Source organism: Protopterus annectens, chromosome 4.part0, assembly GCF_019279795.1.
Source record: "Protopterus annectens isolate FY-2018-M chromosome 4.part0, PAN1.0, whole genome shotgun sequence".
Taxonomy (NCBI): Eukaryota; Metazoa; Chordata; order Ceratodontiformes; family Protopteridae; genus Protopterus; species Protopterus annectens.
In genome coordinates, this window is record NC_056733.1 from 1715366342 (window position 1) to 1715387961 (window position 21620).

Sequence of the window (21620 nt, forward strand, 5' to 3'; positions counted from 1 at the left end):
ATCCCCTTACCCTAACCCGTGCCCTAACTCTAAGGTCCATGAGTATTGCACCATAGTGGAGGACATAGCTTGTTTTTTGATGTCCTCCACTGTGCTGCAGTACTTTCAGTGAAGTGCACTTTTGCGGAAGTTCACTTTCATTAAAGTGAACTTTTGAGTAAGGGAGGCTTCCTATTACAAGTTCGAAGTTGTGAACTTTCGTTCTTGTAATAGGAATCCACATATATATATATATTTATGTATTTTATATATATATATATATATATATATGTATATCTAGAGAGAGAGAGAGAGGGAGGGTAAGAATGCTCAGCTGGACTCTTTCATCATATCCAGCATATTCCCCACTACCTTTTTTAGTGTCAGGTCAATTGTGCTGCATTATGATCGAAGTCATAGCTCACCTCCCATCTTACATTGCATTACTCTGCATATTCAGCTATAAATCTTTACCCTTTCCAGCACTTTCGTTCAATGTGACTGGAGTTTGATACCTGTGTACTGCCCAGAGTTGTGAATGTCCTCTTTTACTCTTATAAACTGGTAGTGCCATGCTTAAATCTGCAGTCATCTGGAATACGCCTTTCTTTTCATATTGCTGTGAGTTTCCTCTGCTGCTATTTGTCTTCTATCCCCACCCAACATCTTGATTATATATGCTGTGATTTCATCTGAGATTGCTGCTTTCCATGACTTTTTTTCCTTTGGTGCTGCTCTTACTTTTTCTAGTGTGGCATCTCCTTCCTTCATCATAAACTGTGTATGGAGCAGTACTTCTTCTGTAGGGTCATCTTCATACGGATGACGAGAAATGTGTCACTGGAAATGGAGAAATTCCCATACTGTTTTCAATAGTGGACACTGCAGGGTCTCCACAACATGAGGAGAGTGGCCAGGATGGTGGGTCAGAAGAGCATTGCTGAATCTTGGATGATGTGTGAGGACAGTGTAGAAAGTTCAAGGAGCCAGTTGTTATTCCTGCTGAAGAAGGACTGTATCAGACAACATTACTGTGTTTAATAAGTTATGAAGTGCTTGTGGATAATTCAGCTTCATCTTAGTATGAAGTAATGGAGAATTTAATTTTGCTACTAAATGGAACTGATCGGTAGTGTAAATCTTTCAGAATGTATAACATCTGGAAAAAATGTCTGCATTTTAAGATTTATATTAATTTTAACAAGGATAAATTGTTTGTAACACAGTTTGCATATATCTCCACATTTATTTATTATTTATATTTGTTTACCGAGGTGGTGCACTCCGTGTTTCAATGGATCCTTTGCGGGCACAGCCAGGTGAATAGAATCACATAAGAAATAGATAAAACATATTTACAGATGCAAGGATATGCTAAAAAATATATATTTAAATATATAGATACACACATACATATTTACAGATGCAAGAATATGCTACAGCATTTAGTTCAATAAGCAGTTTATAATCTCAAAACACTGATGGAAAATTGGAATTATGCTTAGCAGAGCATTATGAATAAGATGTAGCCATAATAACTGAGCTAGCTTATGGCACAGGGATAGCAGCATAACATTATATAGAGAGGTATAAAGACATTAGAAGAAGTAAGTGAGAATAGTTGCAAGAAAGGACACCGGAGAGAAGCCAGAGAAACAGGAAGAGAGGTATGCGGAGGTAAGAGAAGTATAAAGGAGGAGAAGTTTGAAAGAGATGCAAAGAGAAGTGGGAAATAGGATGAATTTATGAGGCAGTATGTAAGGGGATGACAAACATGATAAGGAAATATGTAATAGGGATAAAGAGGTGAGAGAGCTACAGCTTTGTATAAAGTGACAAAAGAAAAGGCAGCTGCATTTTGTTTGGGTAAAGAGGTGTTCTTTGACCTGTTGTCTGCAGTACTAGTACTTTTGAAAGTCTCATATTGAGAGAGCAATGGAGACTCAAAGTTGAGGTGCTAGGATGGACAGTGTATGGTTAGTACAATAAAGTTTAGTTTTCGGAGTTAGTAGAGTGAGTTGAGATTGATAGATACCCCTAAGATTACATGTGGGGGTTTTGATGAAAAGTTTGTAAGTGAAAGGGGATGAAGTCTGAGGGGAAAGGGCTTTGGAAATTATTGACCCTGGTAGGAGATTTATCTGAATTTCCTTCTTAGATTTTCTTATTGTCAGTAATTTATTAACCTCTTGCTGAGCCATTGAACTATCATAATGTTTTTGTCTTGTCTTTATGTAATCCTGAGAGGAATATTTATTCAGTAAAGTTAGGTTTGAACTATAATTTTAATGAGAAAGTTAATGGAGGTTGGGGAATTTATGAAGGACAATTTAATGAGGTGAAGTTTTTGCGCAACAAATTTAACATAGAAAATTGTTAAACTATTCCCATTTGATTCCTTCAGACTAAAAGCAACACAGTTCATATACCCCAAAATGAGTGAAATACAAACCAATTGGCAAAGCACCAGAAAAAGTTTACTGCAAAGAACAAGCTCACTCTTTTGAGGGGAGGGAAGTCATTTTCATCCACCACTGCACTTACCTTTGTCTCTCAGATCTCAAGGAGCAAAGCACTTTTTAATGTCCATTTTTCCTCTCCCCTCTTCCTCCCTGTCAGTGTAATCCCACTCTTTTGAGTAACACTAAAGGTAATTAGAAGTAATAATACATAGCATAACACACCTGAGCAAATACAGCCTAAGAAATGCATGAGGGTAATGGATCTTAAGGTGTTGTCTTATAAGGATTTAAGGGAATTTTTTAACTTTATACAGTTTTTAATGATACAGAAGAGGGTGTGCATAATTCATGTTTATCTGTAGTAGTAGGTGAAATTGCTTGTTAGTGTGAAACAGCTGAAAATGTAGTTAAACAGTGAGACACACTGCAGCTACTACTACTGAAACACAGTCAAAGTAGGTTAGTTATACTTTTCATATTGGCAACTCTTCTGCATATTATAATATTAACCAAGTGCAACAATCAGCAAAATGTCATTAGTGGTTTGCCAGGGAAAATGTTCTGCACTAAATGTATGTACTGTGAGAAAAATATGTTCTCATTCTGTAATAATTAGTCTAATGTGCGTGAGTTCCAATGACAAATTTAGGGTGTTAAGAAAGGAAGCTTGTAAGAAATTGTGCTGCATTTAGCCTTAGAAATGTTTGCTTTTTTTGTAGTTAGATATAGGACAGGGATAGCTAATAGTATAAGGAATAGCAGAATGGACTGGGCACATCTTAGGCCCATTGTGTATGACTTTCTGAATGAAAAACCAAGTAACAACCTGACAGATTGTTTCATATTAGCAGGAGAATACACAACAGGGGTGATAATGGAACAGTTATGTCGGAAGACATCTCCATGGTAAGCTTGAGATCAAAGACATACTAAAGATAAATAATGTAAGGCAGCAGTCTTCATGGTCAGCAAGTATTACAACTATTGGGGAATGACTGGAAATTGAATTGATGGATTTACCTTTATATAGGATCCAGCCCTCAGTGGGAATGTGTTTGGTAAGGGTGGTGTAAATGGGAGATGAATGATAATGTAGCCTTCATGCCTTGGAATGGTTGCAAATTCTAAGTCCAGGTTTGGGGTTTATGTACCACACTGGGAAAAACAGTGTAAATCAGACTGATAGTTTAATTTATGCATTGTGGATCTGATGACCTAATGAAATGCTTTAGAATTGACTAATTAATGTAGGACCAGAAGTAGATGGGAGGTGCTAGCTAACTCTGGATTTTGCAAAAAAATGTGTGCTTTTAAGACATAACGTGGATGAAAAAGCACTTAGGGTAGTTGGTCCTGTCTGTAGCTGTTCGGTCAAGCAATCTTTAAAACATTCCTCTTCAGCATTCTGCTCCTCAAATTAAATTTTGAAGAGTAAGTTGCCATCTGATAGAATGCATATTGTGGACAGTTTGATGCCATTTGTAGATTCTAAGCAAAGCAAACCTTGGCTTTCACTAAACAAAGCAAATCTTGACTCTGATATTTAGAAATGTTGTCATTGTACTGAAATATTGATATTTTAATTGTACAGGCAAAACAGAATTTGATATTCTTTTCCATGCTCCAGCTCCTTGAATTTAGTGTTTCTGACTTCAGGATTCAAGTCCTTGTTTTGTCTGCTGTAGTTATGAGTTGAAAAGAAGCCTTCGTAAGATAGTGTTTGCTTGAGCCAATCTGTATCTGTAAGGTAAAGTAAACTGAAACAGTAAAAATAAATTATTTCTATGAACAGCACTGCTTTTCTTTATCACCTTACATATTGTCAGCAGTGCCAGTCTTATTTATTTAATTGGTTTTCTTTACTAATTAAACTCCTGTTTTTAACCTATAGCTGTTTTTCCTCTCTTCTGTTTAGGATGCTTGTCATTTTTTTAATTTATACAGACAAGAAAATTATATTCATTTTACTGTATAGTACATTAAGGTCCGAAACATAACTGTACTGTTAGATGGAAGTAGGTCATTAAAAGGGTACTGACATAGTTTTTGATTAAATACTTCTTGTAATAAATTGATATAGTGGTCAGTGTGCATGATTATTCACATCCTTATATCCTCATATCTTGCTCCCAGCACCAAAATTAGTTATTTTCTCTATGGAAGACTGTATTACATAGACTTATACAGGGTCTTTATTAGTCAGATAAAGAACAATGGGATGCATGGAAATTCCAGGAAATCTTGGCCTGAGCTCGAGTGAAAGCTTTTGGGAGAGGAACAATAAAACAATTTGTTGTGACTGCAGAAATAGTGCTAAAATCTTAAAAAATGTAAGCAATGAGATAAAGTTATACAAGAGAAAACAAGAGATCTTTGACTTCCACTGGAGGATATGAGAGCACACTACATGTCTCTACAATTGTAGTCGAGTATGGGCCCCTAGCTCAGCCTCACTAATGCATGCTAATTTTAACGCGGCCCTTACCACCCAAACCCCAACCCTATATCTTACCTTAGAAAAACCCTTTGCAGAACACTACCCCTATTCAGGCAAAGGATGTCTGAATTGAATGGTGGCATTCTGGCTAACGGATTGCAACAGGAACCTGTTTCTGATGTTGTAGGTTTTTCAGTATGTTGAGTTTTGAAATGCTGATATTGGTCACCTATGTTTCAATACGTGTACATTAAATTAATGTATACTTGTGCGTATATATATATATATATATATATATATATATATATATATATATATATACATCTATATAATTCTATTCTGTAATACTGACAGAACAATTCATCAAATGAAAAACACTCATTAACAAAATATTGATGTCTGTTCCTTGAAAACAATGGAATGTTTTTTTTTTCTAACAAAGGGTAAAAACAGCCCTTTATACTAAACTCCATCCAAATTCCCTGGAAAATGATTTACCATGGGTCTTGTGGTGGTGTGGGGGCACGCACTGTCATTCATGCAGACCCAAACAATCAAAAGAATGTGCAATCAAACCAGCTCAACCATTTTTTTGCCAGACTAAGTGAACATTTGAGAAAATCATGGTAACTGGGTCATATGCTGAAAGGCACTGGGCTTGATATGAGGTTAGTGAAGTCCTGGGAATCCAGTGCTTATACCTAATTTGTAACTAACCGCGTTGAGTCTCTGCAGTTATAGGGTTATAGGATCATAGATGAGTACTAGGCTAGCTACGCTAAAGGGTCTTTTTAAGCTTGGCCATACTTCCGAGTGGTATTAAAAAAATATTGCTTACTTAGGTTTTGTTCGAGGTATATAAACTTATACATGCATGTCTTTACAAGGCTCCTCACCTAACAGTGACATAGATGCTAGACTCTGTAAATTTATGATTCTGCATCTACTGATCTAAGTTTCACTTGAATAAGTGTAGGGAAAAACTTTGCTTCACATGTATGGGAAGCTTGTTCCAGAGAAAGGGTAGCCTCTCAGACGCATACTTGTCCCTCCAGCTTGTCATTGTCAACCTATTAGTTGGGTGTTTCTGATGATATTTGTTTTGCAGATGTGCACTAGGCCTTTTAAAGCTTAATGCTTTGTAGATCAGGGATACGTCACCTGTCAGTATCTGTAGAAGACAGAGCATAATGACAAGCTTTCAGGTGATCTGCACAGGATTGTTTTCTAAACACTGTATTCTTTTTTGTGAGGAACCTCTGTGGACACTCCAGTTGTTGCAAATACCTGGTCAGGTACATGCTGAAGGGAGCATTGTACTCAGGGATCAGTCTTATAAGGACAGACTACAATAGAATCATGATATATTTGAACCAGGATGCCATACATTTGCTATAAGTTGTGCAATATAGAATTATTTCCTTATTAATTTAGACTCATAAGGGTCAAAGGCCAAATTACTGTCTATATGTTTTACCAAATCCCTAAACTACTGAGTCACCTCTTTGGGGCGTATTATTGATGTAATAATTTGCAGGGGTGGCTGTCTTACCAAAAGATACTATTATACACTTTTTGGCATTGAATTTAAGACCAAGATTCCAGCGTAATTTATTAGTCGGATTCAGGCCTTCTTAGAAGATGTTTCTGTAAGCTGGACAATGAATTACAGCACCTGATTGCAAATGGCCTCAAACTTGCTCAGCCAGAATTCTTTGATGTTAGTATTGACTTCAGAGATGTAGATGCCAAGCAGAAGCAGCCCCAGCTGAGGCAATCTGCTACTGAATGGCTTTTTTGTGGAGCTAGGTTCCCCTGTCCTAATTTCTTGGGTGCTTTCTGTGAGCCATTTGGGTATACATTGGATGATGTAGGGGTTGATACCTAAATCACTGAGTGCATTTACAATGCTCAAGTTGGGTATTCTGTTAAATGCTTCAATCAGGTAGAAGTAGACAGTGTGCACCAGCTTGCTTTGTGCATCGCTTTGGTTACCTTATCAAAGAAGTCCACTAGGTTGAGTAAGCATGGCCTACTCCAGGCCAGAGCCCAGCTATTATCCTAGGTAGCAGTTCACATTTGCTATCCACCCTTAAGATGAATCACTCTTTCTATATTCATAGATAACAGTGATGGAGATTAGACCCCCATATTGCTAGGTTTGTTGCACATTCAAATTCTGATAGTAGCAGTGCCAGAGTGTGAAACCATAGACCCTGTCCATTTCCGATCCAGTCTACATTTGGTCATTATTTTTTATAAGATGGAATCTGCAGACTGTCCCTGGAAGAGAAAACTGTTTTTTTTTTTTTATTACTAATATGTGAGAGTGCAGCCTGCATGGAAATGCTAAGCATATTGCACACTTTTATTATGTAGAGTTAAAGTAAGTCATAAATGGTCAGTGTAACTGAAGTACATGTTCTTAAACATGAAATTGGATAATTTTTAATGAGTCACAATAGACCCATGGTTACTCCTCTTTTAAACAGACAGGTCTTCTTACATTGACTAAAGAAATGCCTCATTACAAGTCCAGATATCATTTGTTTCTGTGAGATAAAAAAACACACAGAGGAATAGGTGTGCATTAATCAAAGTAGGGGTTATTGGATTAATGTTGACACACCAAATGTAGTTTTGGTGTATAGAAAAAATTCAACATCTAGTCACCAAAATTAACTTAAAAAACATTGAAGGAAAACTTTTTTTGCAAGGGCGTGGTTCCTCCTTTGCACTGCTATGTGGGGTGGTACCTCCCCATACTCACAAACTCTGAGAATGGGCAGCAGGAGAGAAAAAGGCAAACTCCACTGCTGGCGAAAGTAGTTTCATTGAATAGTGTTTGAACATTTTGCATTTGTCAAAACTACATTTGGTGACCTGATATGCTCCCTAGTCAGTGATACTGCACTCCAAAACATAATGTATAAGTGCTGCAATATGAGCATATCGCTGATACATCTGCAGTAAATCATGTTTTAGCTAGGTAGCGTACTACCTGACACAGTGGTCATGAGATAAATAGAAGCTAAAGAAGCTGTTTGCTATGCCCACAAAGGGTAACGTTTCATACCAGTTAGGAATATAGACTCTACTTGAAGCAAAGGTAATTTTGTATAGTAACAACTGTTTTTAAAATACGAGGGTGGGCTGTTTTCATTAGCTTCTTTATTTGTTCAGCTAATGAATTGATTGAGCAGTATTTACGAATTGTGTTGTATTGTTTTATGACACATTTCATCTATGACCTGCTTTATCATATCCCAAACAAAAAAGAACCACATTCTCACATTCATATGGGTATCTTGCCTTCTACCCTAAATGTAGCTAAACATAATTGTACCTGTGTTAATGCATTATGGTTGGAAAGGTTTCTTGTGTACTGCAGCAAAAGGATATATATATATATATATATATATATTTTTTTTTTTTTCGGAAGAAAAGTTTATTTTTAATTCGCTTATACATCTAAATGTTGGAAGAACTCCCATGATTTTAAGTGGATATGAAAGTTAAATAATCTGGTAGGCTGGGAGAAACACTGTAAGGAGGCATTAAAGAATTGTTCTTGATGATGTAAATTCACCATCCATGCAAAACGTTATGAGCTGTGTGATTTGTAGCTCTTTGCAGTTTTATCAAACATAGTTTCTGTGAGTCCAAAATGTACTGGTTTATTGTTAACCTGTGTGTAAGTAAAAGCACAGCCTTTAACTAGGTAACATGAAGGGTAGCAAACAAGAGTAACCAGTACCCATAACCACTGGAACTGGCAAGTATGTAAAAGGTTCAACTTTTCCAGTGCTTACTGCTGTTAGATTACTAACTGCCTATCAAAGTGAAAAACTGCAATAGAACACAGAAACAAACTATGGCTACGTATTCTTTTTACTCTGACAGTATGTTTCTTTGTAAAAGTGGCTAAAGTATAGCCTTATTTTATGATACAGATTATGCTTTTTCATAAGTTCTGGTTCTAAGGCCTTCAAGGAACAGAAGCTCCAAAAGACCTTCAAGGAACAGAGGCTCCGAAATAGATATTTAAGTATGTGAGAAGGTATTAAATCTAAGGAACATGGTATGATCTTAGCAAAATATGTTACGGGGGAGATCTGGTGGTTATTATAATTAGACCCATAGTGTACACTTCCTCATGTAGTATCTCGCATCTTTGAAAGTGACAATAAAGTTATTATTAATGAAACATGGAATATGTGTCCTCTGCTCAGTAAGGTAACAGTCTCTTGCAAGAAGATCTTTGTTATTATGGACACATGTCAAACCTTGCAAACAAATTTATTGAGATAAAATTCCACATACTTGCTACCAGATGCTTTGATATGAAAAGTGCTGATACTGTCCAGTGAATTGTATTGTAGCACATGGGGTATTAAACAATTTATCAGCAAATGCAAGTGTTTATATTTAGTAAGAATTCCAAAAGGTTGTAGGTGTATAATTTCATCTGTAATTCTTGCATAATTTCATCTATAATTCTTGCCATGGTATAAAATAATATATGTCAGTTTTGAAGACTTTATACATAAATCTTAACCAGTGATTCATAGTATGTGAAAGCTCATAGCTAACCTGTAAGACAAGTATTAGTTAGGTATTAGTGGCATTCTCAAACACCTCTTATCATATAAAGAGGGATTGATAAGATGCATAACATTCTGCATAGTCTTCTCTGTATGAAGCAAAATCTTCATTTCATTATGTATTTTATAATCTTTATTTACTGCAAAACAGGCAAGTAAAAAAGCTAACATATGTATATTCTATGTCTATCTCAATTGAAGATCCTATTGACAGAGTAATGGATTTTTTAAATGTTCACTGCTTTTCTCTACACCTGTTTAAAATTGTTAAATGGCGAGAAGTCTACCATTCTAGGAGAAATATCTACTGAATCTAGGAAGTACGTTTGCTTTGTATAAAACCTTCTGACTATGGGAGGTTATCATGTAAATTAGTTATGTCGACTAAATATGTGCTGAAAGGAGTGGCTAGCCCATATACATCACAGCTCATGACCGCGAATGGCATGTTGCACTAATTGTTGCATAAGAAAGGACTTTGTTAAAATGCAGTCTACAGTCGTAATGGTTAAAAATATGATTTAACAAGGCTGGTAGAAAGTAGAAGGACCTGCATGTTTTGAATACATGTGCACCATTCTTACTAATACACTTAAAATATCTGATCATCAGTTTTTGACTGTATGAGTGCAATATGCTTGCAGAAGCTTCTTTTTGAAAATTTCTAAACATTCTATTAGATTTTTCTGTGGATATTTGTGATAATAAAATCTGATCAAATTTTATTTTAACTCCTGCCTGTAGTATGTCTTTTTAGAGAAACATATTTGTAAATATTAAAGTGATTATTTATCTTAAGATGTCAGTTTCTTACAAATACGCATATCTCCTTCAGTACTATAAGAAGTGGAGTGACTTCCTTACTTACTCCATTTACTTTATAAAGTACCCCATTATTTCTAGCAGCTACAGTTCCAGTTCTGGTCTAAGTGCATGGGGTACTGGACAAGATTCAGAGAATCTGGGACTAGAAATCTGTTCTAACTTAATAATAGTCTCCCTGTCTTCCAGTGTTCCTATTATGTTAATATTTTTTCTTTGCTAGCACCTTTGACAAATGATCTGCTGTGGCTTTAATGTCTCAGTTTTCTGATAGCCTGTCCATGGTTATTATAGAATAAAATATTAGTAAAGCATCGTACCAAGTCCAGCTTCTGTAGCTATTCCCGACCAAATATTTTTTTGGACCATCTTATAGCCAACTCTGATGGTGTGGATGGATAAAGTCCTGACAATAGCATAAGTGAGATTAAACTGATTAGCAGTTCAGACACTTAATGTAGCTGGAAAGGGAGGATGGACATGCCCATCTTGGGCAACAGGGGGATCATCCTGTTCCACAATCCCTTGGAGGAGACTTAACAGTAGTTTACAGGGATAAAGCTCTGACTACAACCCAAATTACCCAAGTTCAACTAGCATCTAGTGCAGTTAATGGCATAGCTGGTAACATAGCTGTGCCCATCCTGTGTGAAGAGGATTACATCCTAGCTGTCCCATTCCACCACTATATACCTAATGAGTGCTTAAGAGCAGGAGCAGAGTCAAAAGTGTGTGAGTGTGTGTGTGTGTCTGTGTGTGGGGAGGTTTAAAGCTGAAAGGATGAGGGCGTAACCAGAGAAGACATTGATGTTAGGCCTCGATAGCCATGCAAACTGGCAAAAGGGCATCAGGGAGAGTGACATAACTGCCCATCTTGCCAACCAAGGAAAGATTTGGGTCTTCGTGCAACAAAAGTAGCTCTTACTGCAGAGATGCCCATTAGAATACCAAACTCCCTGATATTTCCCTAGTTGACTTCACAGCTAGATAGCCTTCACCTACAGGACTTGAGGAGAACTTCTTACAACTAGGGAATTAATGGGCTCAAGTTCCATAGGGGGTAGCAGTTCAAAAAGTAAGAAGACTGTCAGAGAGACAAGACTGCAAGAGACAGTCACAGTGGATATTCAGGCACCAACCATTTTGGCAGCAGTGCTCATTATTAGTGAATGGCAGCATGCATTCCTTATGAGGAGGGCACTATTATTCTCTGCAAGAATGTGGGACATCTGACTCCACACATATGGGATGGGTAAAGCCTATGAGTGTGCCCTCAGTTGTTATGATGCCATCAAGGGTTAAGACAGGTGCTGTGGCTTCCTGTAATATGGCTGACCCAGACAGTTCTTAACCATCATTGATGGATGTCCAGCACGGGGAAACAGATTGCTATAGCTAACAAGATGAGGTGTTTCATGTTGAGTAGATGCAGCAGTAGAAAGCACAGAGGAAGACAATGGTCACCACTTTCTTTAGTCAAATACAATTCTAGCATGTCCATTTTATTATTATGTCTCAATGGTGCCTCAGTGACCTTAAACTTAACACTTTCCTACCATTACTCATCTATAAGAATATGCAACTGTTTCCATGTTAATTAAGAAATTATGTCCTTATAGTCAGAATCAAAGCTAATTAATAATGCTGCTCCTCTTTCTGTTTTAAGTTTCAGTTTTACCTACACAATGATGGGGTAACCCATATGATTTTATGATTATTCTCAATTATATTCAATAGCTGCAAATCTAATATCTTATCTACCCCATTTTCTCCATATGGTTATCACTTATAATTTCCCAATTACCCAATTCAATGTCTGTATTATCCTCCTATTAATATTGTTGCATTTATATACTTTAGTACTGTTTCATGACCTTCTGTTTATGGATTCCATTAGTTGGTCAGAATACTTTTTACATATTTTTTTAGTTAGTCAGTTAGTTAACATTTGTTTATCAGGAAAGTCCTACTGGGATAGAGCCTATTTTCAGTGGAGGCTTGGGAAGAAAGGCTCCAGATGCATCATGTGTCGAGTTTTGTGGGAAGGTTCATTGGTGACAGTGGTTGAATTATGTTACAGCTGAAGTTCAGGAGGTCAGCTGTAACATAATGGTGTGCTCCTTGCCTTTTTACTTAGTTATATTTGTTGGTGATTGCAAAGGTAATGCATTTATTTACATTTACAATCATTGGGCTGGATTCAATAAAACCTACATGGTCCCCTAAAACCATGTGCGTGTCGTTGTGTGACGTGCACATGATAGTGCACCATTTTGTATTCAGTAAGTGGCTGTACACACTGTGTAGAGCCCCGCAAACATGGTAAACATTGTGGCATGCTAATCAACAAATCCAATGTGGTGGTGCTATTCAACAAAATATAAAGCAACTGTGTAGACTCAGTGCTGGTTTTCTCTGTGAATTCCAAAACTTACTGGAATACAGCCACCGAAACTAGTTTACATGAAAAGAATGTTAGGGGCCACTGTTGCTCTTATTCATCTGTATGTGCAGGAAGCCCAAGTCTATGCTTCTTCTGCTGCTAGTAGAACATGGACAAGAAGGATAAGGGTGTTTAGATCCCATTTAACTTATCACAATCTGTATGAGGTGGAAATTGTAGAGCGCTACAGGGTAGATTGAGACACACTACAGGAACTTTGCAATCTCTGTCATTCTTAATTTAGAGCAAGGATAAATCAAGGGGAAAGAGTACTGGTGGAAACTAAGATATGTGTAGCACTTAAAATATTAACTACAGGAACCTTCCAGAGACCAACATGGGACATACTGAGGGTATCACAGGCACCAACATGCAGGAACCTACATCAGTTCCTGAATGCCATGCTATAACATGCCAGCGACTACATAGATTTTCCCTGTACACCATACCTCTCAACCTCTTACAGCAAGAAATATGGACAATGCCATAAATAATTGGGGGGGGGGGAGACAATGGCCGCAAAACAGGGGCAATACTCTTACAAACTTAGAAAGTTATTAAAGCAACAGGTTTTACATTAACATGAATTTTTGAAGGGCATGAAATCTGAAATTCAAAGGCATGGCATTATTTTCTGACTTCAGTTCAAAGTAACTTGCCAATAATGTGTCAAAAAAACTAATTTTATGAGCAGCAGACTAAAAATATGAGGCAAAAATCTGGGCATTCTGCAAAAATATTGACTGTTGAGAGCTATACTGTACACCTGAGGAGAGAGCCAAAACTATATAATTTTACCCTGTAGCACACTACTTTGAAGTCTATGATAACACAGACCTTATAGATGTAGAAATTAAAGCACCACCTAGGTAACAGGGAAGAATGTACATAAATAGAAAGTGCTTCCAGTCCGTTAACTGCCAGGTCATGTGTAAAGCTAACGGAATACTCCTAAATGTGTGTTCTGGCAATGAAGACAGTTACTGATACTCACATATCTGGCACAACTTTCAACTGTATAAGATGTTTTCTAGACGGGATACCCTACAGGGTTATTTACTGGGAGTGCAGGTTAGCACTGGAACCATGGCTGATGATACACATCAGAAATGCACACACACACACACACACACACACACACACACACACACACACACACACACACACACACACACCAAATGAAGACTGCTATATTAAGGTACACGCTCAAACAAAAAATATCATAGAACACGTGTTTGGGCTGCAGATATCACATTTCTGCTGCCTAGATAGATCTGAGGGGGAGCCATGCAGTACAATCCCCATACATGTGCTGAAATCTTCACAGTATGTGCCATGCTTCATAATATTATCCTGAGAAAACAGCTTCAGTGGGAACACTGAGGGGAAGGGCCAAACATCCCACCACCACTGGCATGGTCACCACAACCACATGCAGGTGAGGAGTCAGAGAGGGAACCAGCAGTTGCAGTGAGTGTAGGCAGACATAGGCATGCACAATATGCCCTCACACTGGTCAAGAGGCAATGGATAGCACACATGCTCACCACTTAACGGGCTAAAACATTCATCCTAGGCATGTACATACAGTAACATTGATACCAGACAATTGTCATAACCTTTACTTATGCAACGGCTGTGAACTGCTAGCATTGAACAGAGTCAGCCATGAACTAAAACTCTTGCAACTGCCAGATTTCCAAGGTAAGTATTGAACCTGGAATACAAAAATAAATGTCTAAGAACACAAATAAATGTCATATCCTTGCATACTGTTACTTGCTTATATAAGTAAGTATAAAGTAGGTGATTTTTACAGTAATGGCATCAAGATGTGACAGCAGTGACTTACGTGAATACGTGTCCTCTATCAACTAATAGGCCTCGTGCATCAAAGATTCACATGTTCATACCTCTCAAGTATACAGATTTTCACAAAATGTGTACAGTTTGGCCTCATACTTTTGTACTGGCAAATCATTAAGGAGTGAAGTTAAAAATAATGACACACATTTCAGTTTCAGAGTACATATCCCTCAGAAAAATTATAAAAATAGTAATGCGAAACCTGTTATTTTATCAACTGTCTAAGTTTGTAAGACCAACTTTTTTAAAAAGCATCCCTATTGTTGGGCCTTTGTCCCACTTTTATTTATGACTTGGTCCAGCTTTGTTAATCTAAGAGGTTGGGGGGATGTGCAAATTACAAAAACCTGTAAGAAAGCAGTACAATTTGCAGAACAGCATCACAAACACAACCATACCAACTACTAAATCAGCTATGCACCCTAAGCATCAGACAAAAGACTTGTATATCCCTGATTCCAAAAGATAGAAAACAAGGATATGGCACAGTCATCATCATTTGCATAGGCTGTTATGTGAGTAAGAAAGAGAAACAGGCAGATAGTTGGATAAACTATTAAATGGCCATTGAGACAGAATGAGCTGTAAGTGTCATGACTGACCCATGTAACTGTTAAATGTGTATGTGTGTCTGTCTGGGCTCTCTGGGTGAAATTGGTGGACAAGTGTCTGTAAGAACGCAGCCAAGCTTTTTGATAGCTCTGTGTCCCAATATGTCAGGCAGGTAAAAGACATGTATGGCAGAGGTAACAGTTCGTCATCATCCCTGATAACTGACTCTGCCAGGAGTTGCACTGGCATGTCCATGTCCATGGTCAGATGTACTGCTGCTACCTGAATGTGATTGATGTCTGCTGAATGAGCTGCTCTCATGAGTATGCCTAGGACCATGACCCCATGGCCTGCCATGTCTGCGTGTGGACACCTCAACCACTGACGGAGCAGTGGAAGTAGTTGCGTTATGGGAGTGTGATGGGCATGGCCATGTCAGCTAATATCAGATGATGTGGCTGACTTATGTCCACATGGATGCTGTTCCCCTCCCAGAAGACATTCCATCACTGACTCTGCCCATTTCAACTTGTCATTCATCTGATCCATTGTATCTGCAACATGGTAGAGGCAGTCACACAAGTCAGCCTGTGCCACATCTACAACCCTAAGCATTTCCACGGAGACCCCATTGGAATGTGCCTGCACTTCCATGATGGCTCTAAACATACATCGAGTGGCATGGAAAGACACATCATGATCAGGTGGAGGATGGATAGCAGGCCTCCTCTGAGCACCCCTAACAACCCACAGTAACCTCACTACCCTAATCAAGTGTCTCACTCTCTACCTGTCCAATATTGGAGTGATCACTGGAATAGGTTTATGTAGGCCTAAATTGTGCCCCAATGGAAATACAGTGAATGGCTGAATGTCAACTTCGTTGTCAGATTCAACCTTTGTAACCCCCAACTTTGCCTATGTTTGGCCACCATCATCATCAGAGTCTGACAATACTTGGACATCAGATGGTAAGAGTCCTACACATCCACTGTCAGGTTCACCTGTGATAATAAAGAAAAAAGCACAGGAAAGACATTAATAGCTACACTACTGCAATTTGGTATATGCTAACATACAAGCACTGGTGCCACTATCACAGACAGTACAGCAATACACACACAGTTTTGACACCTACCTCACACATACAGATAAATGCATATTTCTGTCAAATGCTCATCATGACTGAAATTACAAAAAATGGCTTACCATGTACAGATGACACTTGCTGGATGGTCCTGGAAGAATTTAAGCAAAATGTATGGACACCATCATCACAATAACCATAACACAGGGGGAACAATTTATTGTCCTTGTATGTCCATTAACAATACATTTAACTGAAGTTTGGATAGCACATCCACCAGAATAAACCAGAATGTGTTGTCAACTGTGTCAAACTATAAATAGCACCCACCAGAAAATGAATATTAAATCAACTTTATTGTTTTCAATAATTTACTATACAAGACATATTTAAAAATTGACATAGGTAAGCCTACCTAGAAGCTCCTCCTGGGACATACTTGTCCTCCTTTGAAACAGCAGCACTAACAACAATGACATGCAATGTCCACTTTCCACTAACCTCTCTGGATCCCTGACAATAGACAGAAACTCTTCATTTGGTGTCACTGGTCACTCTGTAGCAGATCCTCTGGTAGCCAGCTGTCCATGGGCCACTGCTGCTGCACTCCTCTGGGCCGATGAAATCATATCAGTGGCCATATGACACACCTGATCGTATATCCTGCTGCACCCTCCAACAGCACTGACATCATTCACTATCTGGTTCCAAATCTGCATTCTGCCAGAGAGATCCCCACATCCTCTCTTAAGCAGAAAGACTGCATGTTGCCAAAAGGCCTGGATAATCACATCATTCTGAGTTACTGAAAGGTGGGGGGCGGGAGTTGCAGGGATTAAGACTCTTGAGTACCAAATTCTTAGGTGAAATAAAGCTTCTGCTCGGATATAACACATATTATTAGTTTTTCAATATTACTCACTGGAGAAACATAATACTTAAGTTATTAAAATATCAAAAAGGGTTATGTTGTAAAAAATCACAGTTACACACAAACCAAGGTTTGATCCAAAACAAGGACAATCAGGAGCAACGGAAACCTCTGTAAAATCCTTTTTTGGTTGTGGATAAATGGAACTTGGTTTTCCCACCCCCAAAACAACAGGTAATTGACACTTTGTACCAAACAAGGAATAACACATCAGTCAATTATTATAAGTGCTTTCAGACAAACTGCTACAAAAATGTGTACACATTTACCACAGAACAGTCATTTTTATGCAATTTGCCAGCCACCTCTACCTGTGCCAGCACTGCCCTAGAGTTGTCTCTGGGCCATCCCAGAAGGCTAGCACAATGTGTCATTAAGAGTATATGACATTTACATTTCACTGAAAACAACATAGAAGAGTGTTAAGAGAAACAGTTGCAACAGTTAACACGTGTGATAAAAGTTAATAAGGCTGTGAATTTCAGAAAGTAAAATGCCCTGACAAAATCCAGTGCATAACTGAAAATTTCAAGCATACCTTATCAAGATCAGTACTCTTCTGTGCAGATAAATTGAAAGTAATAACAAACTTCTTCTGTTACCCATGTATACAGCTCTCATCACCTTCAGATTGCCTAGCTATATGGTTACTTTTTTATAGTGCAGATTCAGACTTGTGACCATGATGAATATGCAAATGAGATGTGAAATCATTAGAACTGCTGAATCACAAAATCTAAGCTATGTGTATCAGGTATAAACATAGTGTAGGCAACATAGCTCTCAACCTCTTAGAGCAGGAAATCTGGACAAAACCATATATAATGGGGGGACAAACATCTAAAAATAGATACAAATTTTAAATATTGCTTTTACAAACTTAATAAGTTGATAGAATAACAGGTTTTGCATTAGTATGAATTTTCTCAAGGGTATAAAGTCTGAATCTCAAAAATCTTTCATTATTTTCTGAGTTCAGTCCTCAAAGATTTAGCAATGATTTGCCAGAAAACCACAGTATCATGAGTAACAAGCCAAACATATGAGGCCAGAATCTGGGCATTCTGTGAAAATTTGTACAGTTGAGAAGTATAGCAGGCACTCCCTCAGTTTTAGTTGCTAATGGATTGCAGCTGTGAACGATTATGGTAGGGAGAAGGAAAACACAACAGCAATTCAGACTCCCTTACCTGCATTGGGTATGTCACCCAGGTTATTCTTGCAAAATGTAGAAATAATTGTATCATGGTTTCAAATGTAAGTAAGCAGCACACGTTTCTCAGTTTCTGATCAGTAATATCCAAACTCCTCTGCCTTTGTTGAAAACTGCATATTATTGCCATTTAATATTATCATACATTTAAGGACAATGATGCAACATGCCTTACTGATTGCATGTCTCAGATTACTGCTCAAATAGGAGAAGAATGAATACCATTCAAAGATAAGGCAGAGCGCATTGCTGCAAACAATAGTCATAAATGGTTGTGTGGTCACTCATTCCACTAAATCTGAAATTAACATGTGTACAAACAATTGAGGATGTACAAGTGTCATGTGTCTTATTAATATTGTGAATGATTTGGGAATTGCTTGCATGCACAATGATTTTCACTTCCACTGTAAAGCTGTTTCTGTGGCAAAGATGGATAAGACACCTTTACTGTGTTTTGTGAGCTCATTTGTGTGACAGTTCAAATCCACCCTTGTATAAAAATCATCAATGTGTACTAACATTTCTTTTGTAATGTTTATTTATTTATTTTTTTATTATCACTATTTGTATGACCTGCGGCTTAGAGCAAACACAAGCAAATAGATAAATACAATAAATTTAATGTAAGGTGCTTCTATAATAAAAAGTACTTCTATAATAAAGACTACATAAATTACAATGAAGACTCTTAAGTGTCTGTGTGTAGCACACCTGCTAAACATGGTGCACTACATAGTTTGTACTATTTGTAGGTCATGGTTCAAGTCCTATATTTGTCTTTTAAGTCTAAAACCTAATAAATACTGCTCACAAGAATAAAAGTAGGTGAACTCTGCCTGTCACATTTGTGTGTCACTTAATGTCACACAAACCTTGCCTAATGGCCCGCACACAAAGCAGACAGGAAGAAGACAGTGCTCAAGTCCAAAATGGATACATTGTTGCTTTTCTTTCTTGCCATTGCACAAACCCGCTAAGCAGCATTGCATGGTGGTTAGCAACCTCATCCAACACATGCAGGTCTATAACACATGCATACAGGAAACAGACAGCAGACAATTTCAAACTAGATACCTTGTATCCTGTATGATTTGCCACCACACAAGCATGCTAATTGGTGGTCACCACACATTCTTAATAATGAATATGAAAATATACAGCTGTCTTTCACCTGTTTCTGTGGCAGCAGGTATAAGTGTAGAGCTGCAATATAGATGAGCCTAGGTTCTAATCCAGCAAAGGCTAAAAGTTTATTGCTCCAGTTTGCTTCATATTAAGAGTAGCAAGAAAACAACAATCAAACATAGAAATAACTGTCTAAAGCAGGTTCATGGAGCATACACAGGATATCAGATATATATTAAATTTGTTACTGTGGGTATCAGAATTATGGCTCTACAATTGCACACTTATTTTCTAAAGTGTCATGTCACACACATACATGTTAAATGCTCAACTCTTTAATGTATATGTATAAATAATGAGGAGCTCTGACAAATAAGGTCTCAGTTGCAATGGGCACTGTACACAGTAATGGCAGTAAAAAATGTGCTTGTAATTCAACCTTCCCAGTGGCAATGCTTATAATACATATGAACCAGGGTTCTAATCTAGAGCAATCACAATTTTATTAATGCTTGTCCACTCATTTTTAAAAAATAAACAAAAAAATAAACATAGCAATAAATAACAGTAAGTATGTATAACAGTGGAGCTCATACAGATTATATGTGTGACAGAGGGTATACTGAATATTATGATTCTGTAATTATAATTACCTTCTCTAGCCTTGGATGGCCTTCAGACCTGAATAATAATCAAATACAAATGAATGTATCAATCAGGACCTTGTAAAGTCACACACATACATGGTTAATCTCTCACTCTGCCATGCATATTTATATATAGTTAATGATCACATCCAGCAAGCATTTCTTTTGTGGCAAGAATGAAAAATCACCTTGTTGAAGAATATGATTTATTTCTAATGCATAGGTTTGAATCCCACATTAAACAATTACATTTTATCAGTTTGTAAAGTCATACAAAAAAATGTCAGTTCATAAAATTTATGCCCCCAGTGCATGCCTGCAAAGTTGAATCAACTAACAGTTACAGCAGGTCTCTATTATCCTACCAAAAAGGCATTCCACTGAATGCCTTTTCATCAACCCGTAAACAGTGAATCGGCAGTTATGTGAACAGCCAATTCAGCAATTTTTTTCCTAGGCAAAAAAAATCACTTGGCCATCATCAGGAATTTGCCCCTTTCCCCACTATACTGCAATCTCAGAGTTGGTATATTTAGTTAGGAGGGAGTGTGGTGGGCACAGCCCCCCACATCCCCATGTTGACATGTTTGTAGTGATGGGTCTTTTCTCATTGGCCCAGTGATTTTTTTCCCTAGGAAAAAAATCACTGAATTGGCCGTTCAATTAATTGGCGGTTCGCTGTTCAGGGTTTGGTGAAAAGGCATTTGGTGGAATGCCTTTTTGATAAAATAATATAGACCCATTCCAGCAGCAACCAGTCCATAAACTAATACCAACCATCAGATTAAACTTCTTGTTTCAAAAATTGCTCTCCTCTCTGTCTGGCACTGTTGCTCTCAACTTAACAGGTAACAAAAAAGAACCAGTGTTGTAGTAAACCAAAATTCTGGTACAACTTCACCAGTAAATACAACAAACTCCTTCATGTCAAACCTAGTTGTCATCATTGTTCAGGTTTGCACACTAACAGTAAACTCAATAACAGAAATTGGTGGGAAAGCACTATTATCTGTTACTGTTTCCCCTGAGTGGACATGTCTGGAGGTAGAAGGGAAGGTGCCCAATTAAGGGCTGAAAGGTGGGGTATCAATGAGTCCAGAATCTTTATTGGACTCCTTATAAAGCACTATAGTGGAAGGCTCTTGCAGGGGGACTATACCAGCTCCCAGTACAAGTCTCAGGCATGGAAGACTCTGGCCAAGTCTGTCTCAAGTGTGACTGGCATTCCACACACACTGAAGAACAGTGCAGGCACCATTTTAATAACCTCAAAAGCTGCAAGCTAGATATATTCAACCAGTGGCTAGATGAGTTTAGGACTGCTGAGCAGTTGTGTAAGTATACAGATAAACATAATTTAAACTAGATAGACAGTTGCATATAGACAAGACTGGCATTCATAATGCTCTTCTCTTGTTCTTTTCTTTTTATTGCACAGGCAATCGGGAT